Source organism: Rana temporaria, chromosome 1, assembly GCF_905171775.1.
Source record: "Rana temporaria chromosome 1, aRanTem1.1, whole genome shotgun sequence".
Taxonomy (NCBI): Eukaryota; Metazoa; Chordata; class Amphibia; order Anura; family Ranidae; genus Rana; species Rana temporaria.
The window spans coordinates 672,187,096-672,199,761 of record NC_053489.1 but is presented as its reverse complement, the minus strand read 5'-3'; the positions used below and the strand labels follow the sequence as shown (position 1 = coordinate 672,199,761).

General features: G+C 38.9%; 1 protein-coding gene across 3 annotated transcripts in view; it reads left to right on the top strand.

The window, feature by feature from the left end:
- The window catches only part of CNTFR (ciliary neurotrophic factor receptor), a 504,096-nt gene that overhangs the window by 70,844 nt on the left and 420,586 nt on the right, over window positions 1-12,666 (top strand). The window contains exon 1 of one of the 3 annotated variants that reach the window (XM_040335629.1): window positions 4,900-4,980. The exons of the other annotated variants lie outside the window; for them this stretch is intronic. The gene's annotated coding sequence lies outside the window, so the exon portion shown is untranslated. Of the gene's footprint in view, window positions 1-4,899; window positions 4,981-12,666 lie in introns of those variants that run through there. 3 annotated transcript variants of the gene reach the window in all.

Below are 12,666 nucleotides of genomic sequence, written 5' to 3'. Positions count from 1 at the left end.
TAACATGTCACGCTTTAAATTTGCGCATGCTTGTGGAATGGCAACAAGCGACGGTACTTAAATTCCTCCATAGGCAACGCTTTAAAAATCTTTACAGTTTAGAGTTATAGAGGAAGTCATTATTTATATATATCTATATATATATGGTATATATCTATATATATATGGTATTCGATTGCTGCAATTCTTTGTGTCACACTGTATTTGCGCAATGATTTTTCAAAGCTATTTTTTGTGAAAAAATACACTTTTTTTTATTTTAATTGCAAAGATACACAATATATAACCCCATTTTTGTTGGTAAAATATAAAAGAGGATGTTACGCCGAGTAAATAGATACCAAACATGTCACACTTTAAAATAGTGCACGCTTGTGGAATGGCGTCAAACTGCGATACATAAAAAATCTCCATAGGTGGCGCTTTAAAAAATGTTTACAGGTTACCAGTTTAGAGTTACAGAGGAGGTCTAGAGCTAGAATTATTGCTCTCGCTCTAACGTTCGTGGCGATACCTCAAATGTTTGGTGCAAACCACCGTTTACATATGCGTGTGTGTCTTACGTATGTGTTCGCACGAGGGGACAGGGGCGTTTTTTTTATATATATATATATTTCTTTATTGATAGGAGCGGTTTAATGGATTTATTTTTTTCTTATTTAATTTAGTTTTTATTAGTACACTGTTCCTTAGATTTTTTTTTCTTATTATTTATTTTTATTTTTACACTCCCCCTTTCATTTTTTTTTTTTCAGATTTTTTTATTATTTCTTTTTACACTGTCCCTTTGATTTTTTTTCTTATTATTTATATTAATTTTATTTTTACACTCCCCCTTTCATTTTTTTCCTTCTTATTTATATTATTTTTATTTGTACTCTCCCTTTTCATTTTTTTCTTATTTATGTTATTGTTTCTATTTACACTGTCTCTTTGATTTATTTTTTCCCCTTCTATTTATTACATTTTTTTCTTATTTATTTGATTTTTGATTTGTACACTGTCCCTTATTTTTTATTTTCAGATTTTTTTTTCAGGTTGGGTCCTCTGTAAGTGGCTGAAGGTGGGGGGTGGGGGATTTCCTTGTAATTCGTCCCCCTCCCCCCCCATCCATTCATGGTACAGTCACAGACACAGTATATGTCTCATTACCATATATTCACCATTCATAGGGTAATAATAGCTTCATTGTTTTCTAAATTAGCTGACTGTATGTGTGTGTGTGTGGCCCCTGTGGCCCCGGATGTTGTTACTTTGTCATCACTTCCTGTATCAAACCTGTCAGGCCTGATGATGTCACAGATCTCAGGACAGCAATCAGATTTTATACAAGAATGCAGCTTCCGGGTTCAGGTGATTTACATTGCGACACATGGAAAAAATCTGATGAATGTTATACATTTTGGGACATACCCCAAAAGCTTGTCCTGAAAAAATTGTAGGTTAGTGTAAATAAAAAAAATAAAATAAAGTATCACAGACAGTGCTCAATTTTCTCTAATAATAATAATAATAATAATAATAATAATAATAATGGGGCAGGGAGACGCAGGAGCAGAATTGTAAATCAGGAAAAGAAAGTTGTCACCCTATTTTGAAATAAAATAAAATAAATAAACAAAAAAAAAAAACATAAAATACATTTGAGAAAAAAATGAAATAAAATATATGGCATTAAAAAAATGTATTTTAAATAAAATACATCAATAAAATGCATTAAAAAAAAATGAAATTAAATACATAACATAAAAAAATATATATATAAAATAAAATAAATACATAAATAAAATGCCTTTAAAAAAATAAAATAAAATACATAACATCGAAAAATAAATATAAAATAAAATAAATACATAAATAAAATGCATTTAAAAAATAAAAAAATTAAATATATAACATAAATAAATAAACAAATATTCCCTTTTGCCTACTTCGACCTTCAGAATATCTGGCCCCTACGGCATTGGGATTTCGGCTCATTGCATGGCCCTCTATCCCATGAAAGCTTTACCCATGCATGTAGGTCCTGCTTACCCACTTCTGGTTCTTACTAAGCATCTACCTTTTGTACATAACCTGTATGTAGTGCTTCTATTACTGTATGGTATTTTTGGGGAAAATAATTGTGTATATATATATATATATATATATATATATATATATATATATATATATATTTTTTTTTATATATATATAGATATATATATTAAATATATATATATATATATATATATATATATATATATATATATATATATATATATATATATATATATATATATATATATATATATATTTATATATATATATATATATATATATATATATATATATGTATATATATATGTATATATATATGTATATATACACTACCCGTTATTTTATCTTTTTTATTTCATTATTTTTTTAATTATTTTTTTATATGTATTTATTTATATTTATTTAAATATATGTATTTATTTATTTATGTTATATATTTTATTAAAAAAAGGTATTTATTTTTTAGTTTTTTATTTTATTTATTTGTTTTACTGTATATCTGTTTATTTATTCGTTCCACGAAAAACTTTATTGAAACACAAATGTAAATACAGAAACAAAGGGCCTAATCCTCAAAAACCCGGCGCAACGTAACTTTTTCCATTTAAGTTACACCGCCGTAAAAATTTCTAACTAAGTGCCCGATCCACAAACCACTTACCTAGAAATTTTGAGCGGTGTAACTTAAATCCGGCCGGCGCAAGGGGGCGATTCCCATTTAATGAGGCGCGCTCCCGCGCCGGCCGTACTGCGCATGCTCGTGACGTCATTTTCCCGACGTGCATAGCGCGAAATTACGTTACGTCGGGCTTTGTGGATTGTGACGGGACAATAAAGTTGCGACGGGTAAAAAAAAAGATACGGCGCCAAAAAAATATTTAAAATTAAAAAAAAATCGCATCGCTAGCAAGAAAGGTCTGTTTTTACAAGGTGTAAACAGTTTACACTTTGTAAAAGCAGCCCTAATTTTGCGTTTGCAAACTAAAACTTACGGAGAAAAAACGAAGCTGAAAAGCTTCGTGGATCTCCGTAAGTCCTAATTTGCATACCCGAGGCGGCATTTCGATCCGACAGTGTAATTCAATTACACATGTCGGATCTTCGTCCTAACTATGGGAAACTGATTCTGTGGATCCGTTCCATAGTTAGGACCAGGGATACGACGGCGTAACAGCAGTTACTCCATCGTATCTCTTTTGAGGATTTGGCCCAAAGACCCAGTGTGTCGTGAGCAACATCACAAGTGAGAGAGGAATTTTTATTTCCCCCAAAAATACCATACAGAAAATATATATATATATATATTTTTACATAAATAAATAAATAAATATATATATATATATATATATATATATATATATATATATATATATATATATATATATATATATAAAAATTCCTCTCTCACTTGTGACGTTGCTTAGGACACACATTGGGTCTTTGTTTCTTTATTTACATTTGTGTTTCAATAAAGTTTTTCGTGGAACGAATAAATAAACAAATATAAAATAAAATAAATAAATAAAATAAAACATAAATAAAATAATTTTTTTAATAATATATATAACATAAATAAATAAATAAATAAATACATATATTTAAATAAATATAAATAAATACATTAAAAAAAAAATAATAAAAAAAATAATGAAATAAAAAAAGATAAAATAACGGGTAGTTCCAAAACAGGGGCTTTTCTGTCTGGGTAGTATATATATATTTTTTTAAAGTGTATTTTGTGCGTGTACTCAAGAGAGGAGCCGGACTGCAGGAGTTGGGAGTAGGCAGGCCTCCCCCAGAGGCAATCTGCCACCTTTCTCCATGCCCCGGGTGGCAATGGCGGGTGCGTGAGGGGGTCCTCCCACACAGCCCGCCCTACCTGCTCCGCTTTGAAGCCCAACGGGGCAGAGGGACTCCCTATAAGGGAGTGAGAGGATTAGCCCGCTCAACCAGCCCCGTTAGTCCTTCGCCTCTCTTTTTAGAGACCGCGTGGTCAGAGTGCGTGATGTTAACCCAATTTAGAGTGCGTGTAAGTGTGGTGGTTTTTGTGGGAGGGGGGTGGGCGTACTAAGCGCAGGCTTACCTCGCATAGCACACCCACCGGGAGCCGGGCTGAGACCACCAAACTCAATTCACATGGAGCTGAGACCTGGATCCGAACCCCTAGCTGCAGAGGTGAATGGCTGGTCAGCGCAGTGCCAATCGCGTTGAGCCACCGCAGCTCCCCTGGCTGTGTACTTGTGTCGAGCACTTGGCATATGTTTAAAGATGGTGGCCCCGAAGCTGGGGGGGGGGGGGGGGGGGTTGATGGGACCCTGGTGAGGCTGGCTGAAGTTCCTCTTGAACTCTATCCATTCCAAATCCTAAATTTAAAAAACTGCGCTGTAAATTTGCATCGACGCTCAGACGCAGAACATTGCACCTGCCCAACGCTACAAAAAACGCACACGCCTGGATCCAAATAGCATTTTGACATATTGGTGAAAGGTTCTCTTTAATCAAACCCAACGCTAACTTGGCCAATTTTCAGAAACTTCTTTGCGTCACTGTTTTGCGCGGTTCCTGGTCATGTATGATGTGACATTGGGGGGGTGGATGTTGCTGTGTGCGCGCCATGGCTGCGCTCCCTCCAGGACTCTGAGCTGTGTGGATGGAATGTGGGACTGAGCCTTTCATTGTGAAGATCTGTCACCCCGGGTACATTCCTCAGCCCCTTGATGGAGGTCACATGACTCTAATCTCCTTACTCACTCTTCTCAATTCAGATGGCCTATGAAAGAATTCATCAATCATATTCAAGGAGGGCGGGGGGAGGCAGAGGGGATTGGGGGGGGGGGATTAGAGAAAACCCACAGTGGTGTCTACTCTCATTCTGCTGCCACTGCTCAATGTGACTCCGGGACGCTGATTGACCTGCGGACGGCGAGATCACACTTTTTGGTGAGTGTCGATTTCTTATTTTTAAGGGGGTCTGTAGGGTGGGCTGTGTTATCTTCTCTTCAGCTGTTGTGGAACTACAAGTCCCAGTATGTATTGCCAAGAGACTACAAGTCCCAGTATGCTTTGACCCATTCCCAGTCCCAGCATGCATTGGTGAGAAACTGCAGTCCCGGTGTTGTCAGTTCACGAGGTTCCAAAAGTTATTGTATCTTCATTTTTTAGTTTATCTACATTCATTATTTTATTTTATTTTACTTTATTTTATATGTTATTTTACTATTTTATCTACATTTATTATTTTATTTACTTTGAATATTTTATTTTACTTTGTTTAATTTCACTTCATTTTATTTTATATATATTTTTTTCTACATTCTTTATTTTATTTTACTTTATTTTATGTGTTATTTTATTATTTTATCTACAATTATTATTTTATTTACGTTGATTATTTTACTTTGTTTTAACTTCACTTCATTTTATTTTATATTTTATTTTAGCTACATGTAATACTTTATCTATGTTCATTATTTTATTTTACTTTGTTTCATTTCACTTCATTTTATTGTATATTTTATTTTAGCTACATTTAATATTTTATTTACGTTGATTATTTAATTTTACTTTGTTTTATTTCACTTCATTTCATTGTATATTTTATTTTAGCTACATTTAATATTTTATCTATGTCCCTTATTTTATTTTACTTTGTTTAATTTCACTTCATTTTATTTTATATTTTATTTTAGATACATTTAATATTTTATCTATGTTCATAATTTTATTTTATTTTATGTTATTTTATTACTTTATCTACATGTATTATTTTATTTACGTTGATTATTTTATTTTATTTTTCTTTGTTTAATTTCACTTCATTTAATTTTTATATTTTATTTTAGCTACATTTAATATTTTATCTATGTTCATTGTTTTATTTTATTTTACTTTGTTTCATTTCACTTAATTTTATTTTATATTTTATTTTATCTACATTCTTTATTTTATTTTACTTTATTTTATGTGTTATTTTATTATTTTATCTACAATTATTATTTTATTTACGTTGATTATTTTACTTTGTTTTAACTTCACTTCATTTTATTTTATATTTTATTTTAGCTACATGTAATACTTTATCTAGGTTCATTATTTTATTTTACTTTGTTTCATTTCACTTCATTTTATTTTTATATTTTTTTAAAGCTACATTTAATATTTTATCTATGTTCATAGTTTTATTTTATTTTACTTTGTTTCATTTCACTTCATTTTATTTTTATATTTTATTTTATCTACATTTAATATTGTGTTCATTATTTTATTTTATTTTGCTTTATTGTATATGTTAGTTTATTATTTTAGCTACATTTAATGTTTTATCTGCAGTCATTATTTTATTTTATATGTTATTTTATTATTTTATCTCCATTTATTATTGTATGTTCATTATTTTATTTTATTTTACTTTGTTTAATTTCACTTCATTTTATTTTTATACTTTATTTTAGCTACATTTAATATTTTATCTATGTTCATTGTTTTATTTTATTTTACTCTGTTTCATTTCACTTCATTTTATTTTAGCTACATTTAATATTGTGTTCATTATTTTATTTCATTTTGCTTTATTGGATAGGTTAGTTTATTATTTCAGCTACATTTAATGTTTTATCTACAGTCATTATTTTATTGTATATGTTATTTTATTATTTTATCTACATTTATTATTTTATGTTCATTATTTTATTTTATTTTACTTTGTTTCATTTCACTTCATTTTATTTTTATATTTTATCAAAGCTACATTTAATATTTTATCTATGTTCATAGTTTTATTTTATTTTACTTTGTTTCATTTCACTTCATTTTATTTTTATATTTTATTTTAGCTACATTTAATATTGTTGTTCATTATTTTATTTTATTTTGCTTTATTGTATATGTTAGTTTATTATTTTATCTACATTTAATGTCATTATCTTATTTTATATGTTATTTTATTATTTTATCTACATTTATTATTTTATGTTCATTATTTTATTTTATTTTACTTTGTTTCATTTAGATTTATTTTATATTTTATTTTAGCTACATTTAATATTTTTATCTACGTTCATTATTTTTATTTTCTATACATTTATTTTATATTTTATTTTATCTACTTTTATTTATGGTCATTATTTTTTTTAATTATTATTTTACCTAAATTTTTTATATTATTTACATTCATTATTTTATCTACATTTATTATTTTATCTGTGCGAAAACTTTCCATAAATATTTGGTCCATATACAAAATTCCTTCATCGTATATATCATTCATCAGGATTTTATCTCCTTCTTCTTCCCGGTAGACTTTTCTTTCCTCATTTTAGTGGATTGATATTTACGACGAAAAATTAGTTGCAAAATGCAATAACAATTTATTAAAAGAACGTTCGTGAATTCTATTGATCGTCTCCTTGTGATAAATAGTTTAGTGACTGACTGTCCTTCATGTAACTAACACTCAGGAGTGACAGTTCTGTGTAATTACTTTGTTATTTGACCCGGGCAGGTATTGATTTCCAAATGTAAGTTCTGTTATGTAATGGTAAGGCACTACAAGTCCCATCATTCATTACCAAGGCATTACAAGTCCCATCATTCACTGCCAAGGCACTACAAGTCCCAGCATTCACTACCAAGGCACTACAAGTCCCATCATTCATTACCAAGGCATTACAAGTCCCATCATTCACTGCCAAGGCACTACAAGTCCCAGCATTCATTACCAAGGCACTACAAGTCCCAGCATTCACTACCAAGGCACTACAAGTCCCATCATTCACTACCAAGACACTACAAGTCCCAGCATTCATTACCAAGGCACTACAAGTCCCAGCATTCACTACCAAGGCACTACAAGTCCCAGCATTAATTACCAAGGCACTACAAGTCCCAGCATTCACTACCAATGCACTACAAGTCCCATCATTCATTACCAAGGCATTACAAGTCCCATCATTCACTGCCAAGGCACTACAAGTCCCAGCATTCATTACCAAGGCACTACAAGTTCCAGCATTCACTACCAAGGCACTACAAGTCCCATCATTCACTGCCAAGGCACTACAAGTCCCAGCATTAATTACCAAGGCACTACAAGTCCCAGCATTCACTACCAAGGCACTACAAGTCCCATCATTCATTACCAAGGCATTACAAGTCCCATCATTCACTGCCAAGGCACTACAAGTCCCAGCATTAATTACCAAGGCACTACAAGTCCCAGCATTCACTACCAAGGCACTACAAGTCCCATCATTCACTACCAAGACACTACAAGTCCCAGCATTCACTACCAAGACACTACAAGTCCCAGCATTCATTACCAAGACACTACAAGTCCCAGCATTCATTACCAAGGCACTACAAGTCCCAGCATTCACTACCAAGACACTACAAGTCCCAGCATTCACTACCAAGGCACTACAAGTCCCATCATTCATTACCAAGACACTACAAGTCCCATCATTCACTACCAAGGCACTACAAGTCCCATCATTCACTACCAAGGCACTACAAGTCCCATCATTCACTACCAAGACACTACAAGTCCCAGCATTCATTACCAAGACACTACAAGTCCCATCATTCATTACCAAGGCACTACAAGTCCCAGCATTCACTACCAAGACACTACAAGTCCCAGCATTCACTACCAAGGCACTACAAGTCCCATCATTCATTACCAAGACACTACAAGTCCCATCATTCACTACCAAGGCACTACAAGTCCCAGCATTCACTACCAAGGCACTACAAGTCCCATCATTCATTACCAAGACACTACAAGTCCCATCATTCACTACCAAGGCACTACAAGTCCCATCATTCATTACCAAGGCACTACAAGTCCCAGCATTCACTACCAAGACACTACAAGTCCCAGCATTCACTACCAAGGCACTACAAGTCCCATCATTCATTACCAAGACACTACAAGTCCCATCATTCACTACCAAGGCACTACAAGTCCCAGCATTCACTACCAAGGCACTACAAGTCCCATAATTCACTACCAAGACACTACAAGTCCCAGCATTCATTACCAAGACACTACAAGTCCCAGCATTCATTACCAAGGCACTACAAGTCCCAGCATTCACTACCAAGACACTACAAGTCCCAGCATTCATTACCAAGACACTACAAGTCCCATCATTCATTACCAAGACACTACAAGTCCCATCATTCACTACCAAGGAACTACAAGTCCCATCATTCACTACCAAGACACTACAAGTCCCAGCATTCATTACCAAGACACTACAAGTCCCAGCATTCATTACCAAAACACTACAAGTCCCATCATTCATTACCAAGACACTACAAGTCCCAGTATTCACTACCAAGACACTGCAAGTCCCAGCATTCATTACCAAGACACTACAAGTCCCATCATTCATTACCAAGACACTACAAGTCCCATCATTCATTACCAAGACACTACAAGTCCCAGCATTCATTACCAAGACACTACAAGTCCCAGCATTCATTACCAAGGCACTACAAAATCCAGCATCTACTACTGAGACACTGCAAGTCCCATCATTCATTACCAAGACACTACAAGTCCCAGCATTCATTACCAAGACACTACAAGTCCCATCATTCACTACCAAGACACTACAAGTCCCAACATTCACTACCAAGACACTACAAGTCCCATCATTTATTACCAAAACACTACAAGTCCCAGCATTCATTACCAAGACACTACAAGTCCCAGCATTCATTACCAAGACACTACAAGTCCCAGCATTCATTACCAAGGCACTACAAAATCCAGCATCTACTACTGAGACACTACAAGTCCCGTCATTCATTACCAAGGCACTACAAGTCCCAGCATCTACTACTGAGACTCTACAACTCCCGTCATTCATTACCAAGACACTACAAGTCCCATCATTTATTACCAAAACACTACAAGTCCCAGCATTCATTACCAAGGCACTACAAGTCCCAGCATTCATTACCAAGGCACTACAAAATCCAGCATCTACTACTGAGACTCTACAAGTCCCGTCATTCATTACCAAGACACTACAAGTCCCAGCATTCTCTACCAATGCACTACAAGTCCCATCATTCATTACCAAGACACTACAAGTCCCAGCATTCATTACCAAGGCACTACAAAATCCAGCATCTACTACTGAGACACTACAAGTCCCGTCATTCATTACCAAGACACTACAAGTCCCAGCATTCTCTAACAATGCACTACAAGTCCCAGCATTTATTACCAAGGCACTACAAGGGTAACATTGTACAATCAGTGTCTGTCACTCGGGATTCTGTTTTGCGGAGATCAGATCTGTATATGATGGGCTGGGATGGAGATTCTATCAGGGAATAAATAAAAAGGTCCAGAGAGGTCACAGATGATTGGACGAGGAGGAGATTTTTAATTGGTTGGTTTTGAATACAGGAAATCAAGCAGAGCAGGGACGGTTGGGGACAGTTGGGACGGTCAGGGGCGGTCAAGGACATTTCCGGGGGCGGTCGGGGACGGTTATAGGGACATTCGGGGAAAGTGGGGACGGTCGGGACGGTTTTGACGGTCAGGGTACGGTCGGGACGGTCAGGGTACGGTCGGGACGGTCAGGGTACGGTCGGGGCAGTTGGGATGGTCGGGGCGGTCGGGACGATTGGGACGGCCGGGGGGCGGTCGGGGACGGACAGGGGACGGTCGGGACGGTCGGGGGGCGGTCGGGACGGTTGGGACGGGACGGTTTTAATGGTCGGGACGGTCGGGGGGCGGTCGGGGCGGTTGGGACGGTCGGGACGGTTGGGACGGTCGGGGGGCGGTCGGGGCGGTTGGGACGGTCGGGGGGCGGTCGGGGCGGTTGGGACGGTCAGGGGACGGTCGGGACGGTTGGGACGGTCGGGGGGCGGTCAGGGCGGTTGGGACGGTCGGGACGGTCAGGGGACGGTCGGGACGGTTGGGACGGTTGGGACGGTCGGGGGCGGTTGGGACGGTTGGGACGGTCAGGGGACGGTTGGGACGGTCGGGGGGCGGTTGGGACGGTTGGGAAGGTCGGGGGCGGTCGGGACGGTCAGGGGACGGTCGGGACGGTCAGGGGACGGTCTGGGGTGGTCGGGACGGTCAGGGGACGGTTGGGACGATCGGGGGCGGTCGGGACGGTCAGGGGACGGTCGAGACGGTCAGGGGACGGTCGGGGGCGGTCGGGACGGTTGGGACGGTCGGGGGGCGGTCGGGACGGTCAGGGGGCGGTCGGGACGGTCAGGGGACGGTCGGGACGGTTGGGACGGTTGGGACGGTCGGGGGGCGGTCGGGGCGGTTGGGACGGTCGGGACGGTCAGGGGACGGTCGGGACGGTTGGGACGGTTGGGACGGTCGGGGGCGGTTGGGACGGTTGGGACGGTCAGGGGACGGTTGGGACGGTCGGGGGGCGGTTGGGACGGTTGGGAAGGTCGGGGGCGGTCGGGACGGTCAGGGGACGGTCTGGGGTGGTCGGGACGGTCAGGGGACGGTTGGGACGATCGGGGGCGGTCGGGACGGTCAGGGGACGGTCGAGACGGTCAGGGGACGGTCGGGGGCGGTCGGGACGGTTGGGACGGTCGGGGGGCGGTCGGGACGGTCAGGGGGCGGTCGGGACGGTCAGGGGACGGTCGGGACGGTTGGGACGCTCGGGGGGGGGGCGGTCGGGACGGTCAGGGGACGGTCGGGACGGTTGGGACGCTCGGGGGGGGGGGGGGGGGCGGTCGGGACGGTCAGGGGATGGTCGGGACGGTTGGGACGCTCGGGGGGGGGGGGGGGGGGCGGTCGGGACGGTCAGGGGACGGTCAGGACGGTCAGGGACGGTTGGGGACATTCGGGGACGGTCTTCTAATATTGTTTGCTTTAAAGTTTCCTGCTTGTAAAATAAAATAAAAGTATAACCCCCCCCCCCCCCATCATCTTCTGCTGGAGAACTACAACTCCCAGCAGGCACGGTTACACAAACAAACAGCTTTACTGTGACTTGCCAGCTGGAGATGAGCAGCAGGTGGTTCTCCTGTCCGGCCGCCAACACTGAAGTGTGCGATTCCATTATTATCGCATGAGAAGTGCGCTCAGTGATTAGTGACATTTTAAATAGAAAGCGATTAAAATATTTGTGTGACACATGGAGGGCAGGGGAGGGTGGGTCAGGGCGGGGGAGGGGCGGAGATCTTTATTTGGTTATTAATAAATCTGACCTCCGGCCTTCCCTTCAGTCTTGTACAATTCTACCGGCTCCTCTCCTTGACTGAAATGGCTTCCTCTGATTTCACCGCACACTGTGAGCTCCTCACAGGGTGCATTAGAAGCTGCAGCACATCAGATGGAGCCCCGCCTCTTTTCCTGGCTGGAAGATGTCCATCATTATCTAGCTCTTTTCTCCCTGTCCTGACTGCCCCTGGATTTCAGTTCTCATCACATGTGGACAGTCTGCATACAAATACAGCCTGCCTAGGAACGCCCACTCCTCCAGACAACGCATTTCGATATTTGCATAACTCCTCCCACTGTTTGCATTAGGACTGAGGGTTGCGGAGAGGAGCCATTTTATTATTATTTTTATTTTATTAACAATTTCTTTTTTTAAATAATATAATTGGCATTCCCATCCATAAGGAAGTGTTGCA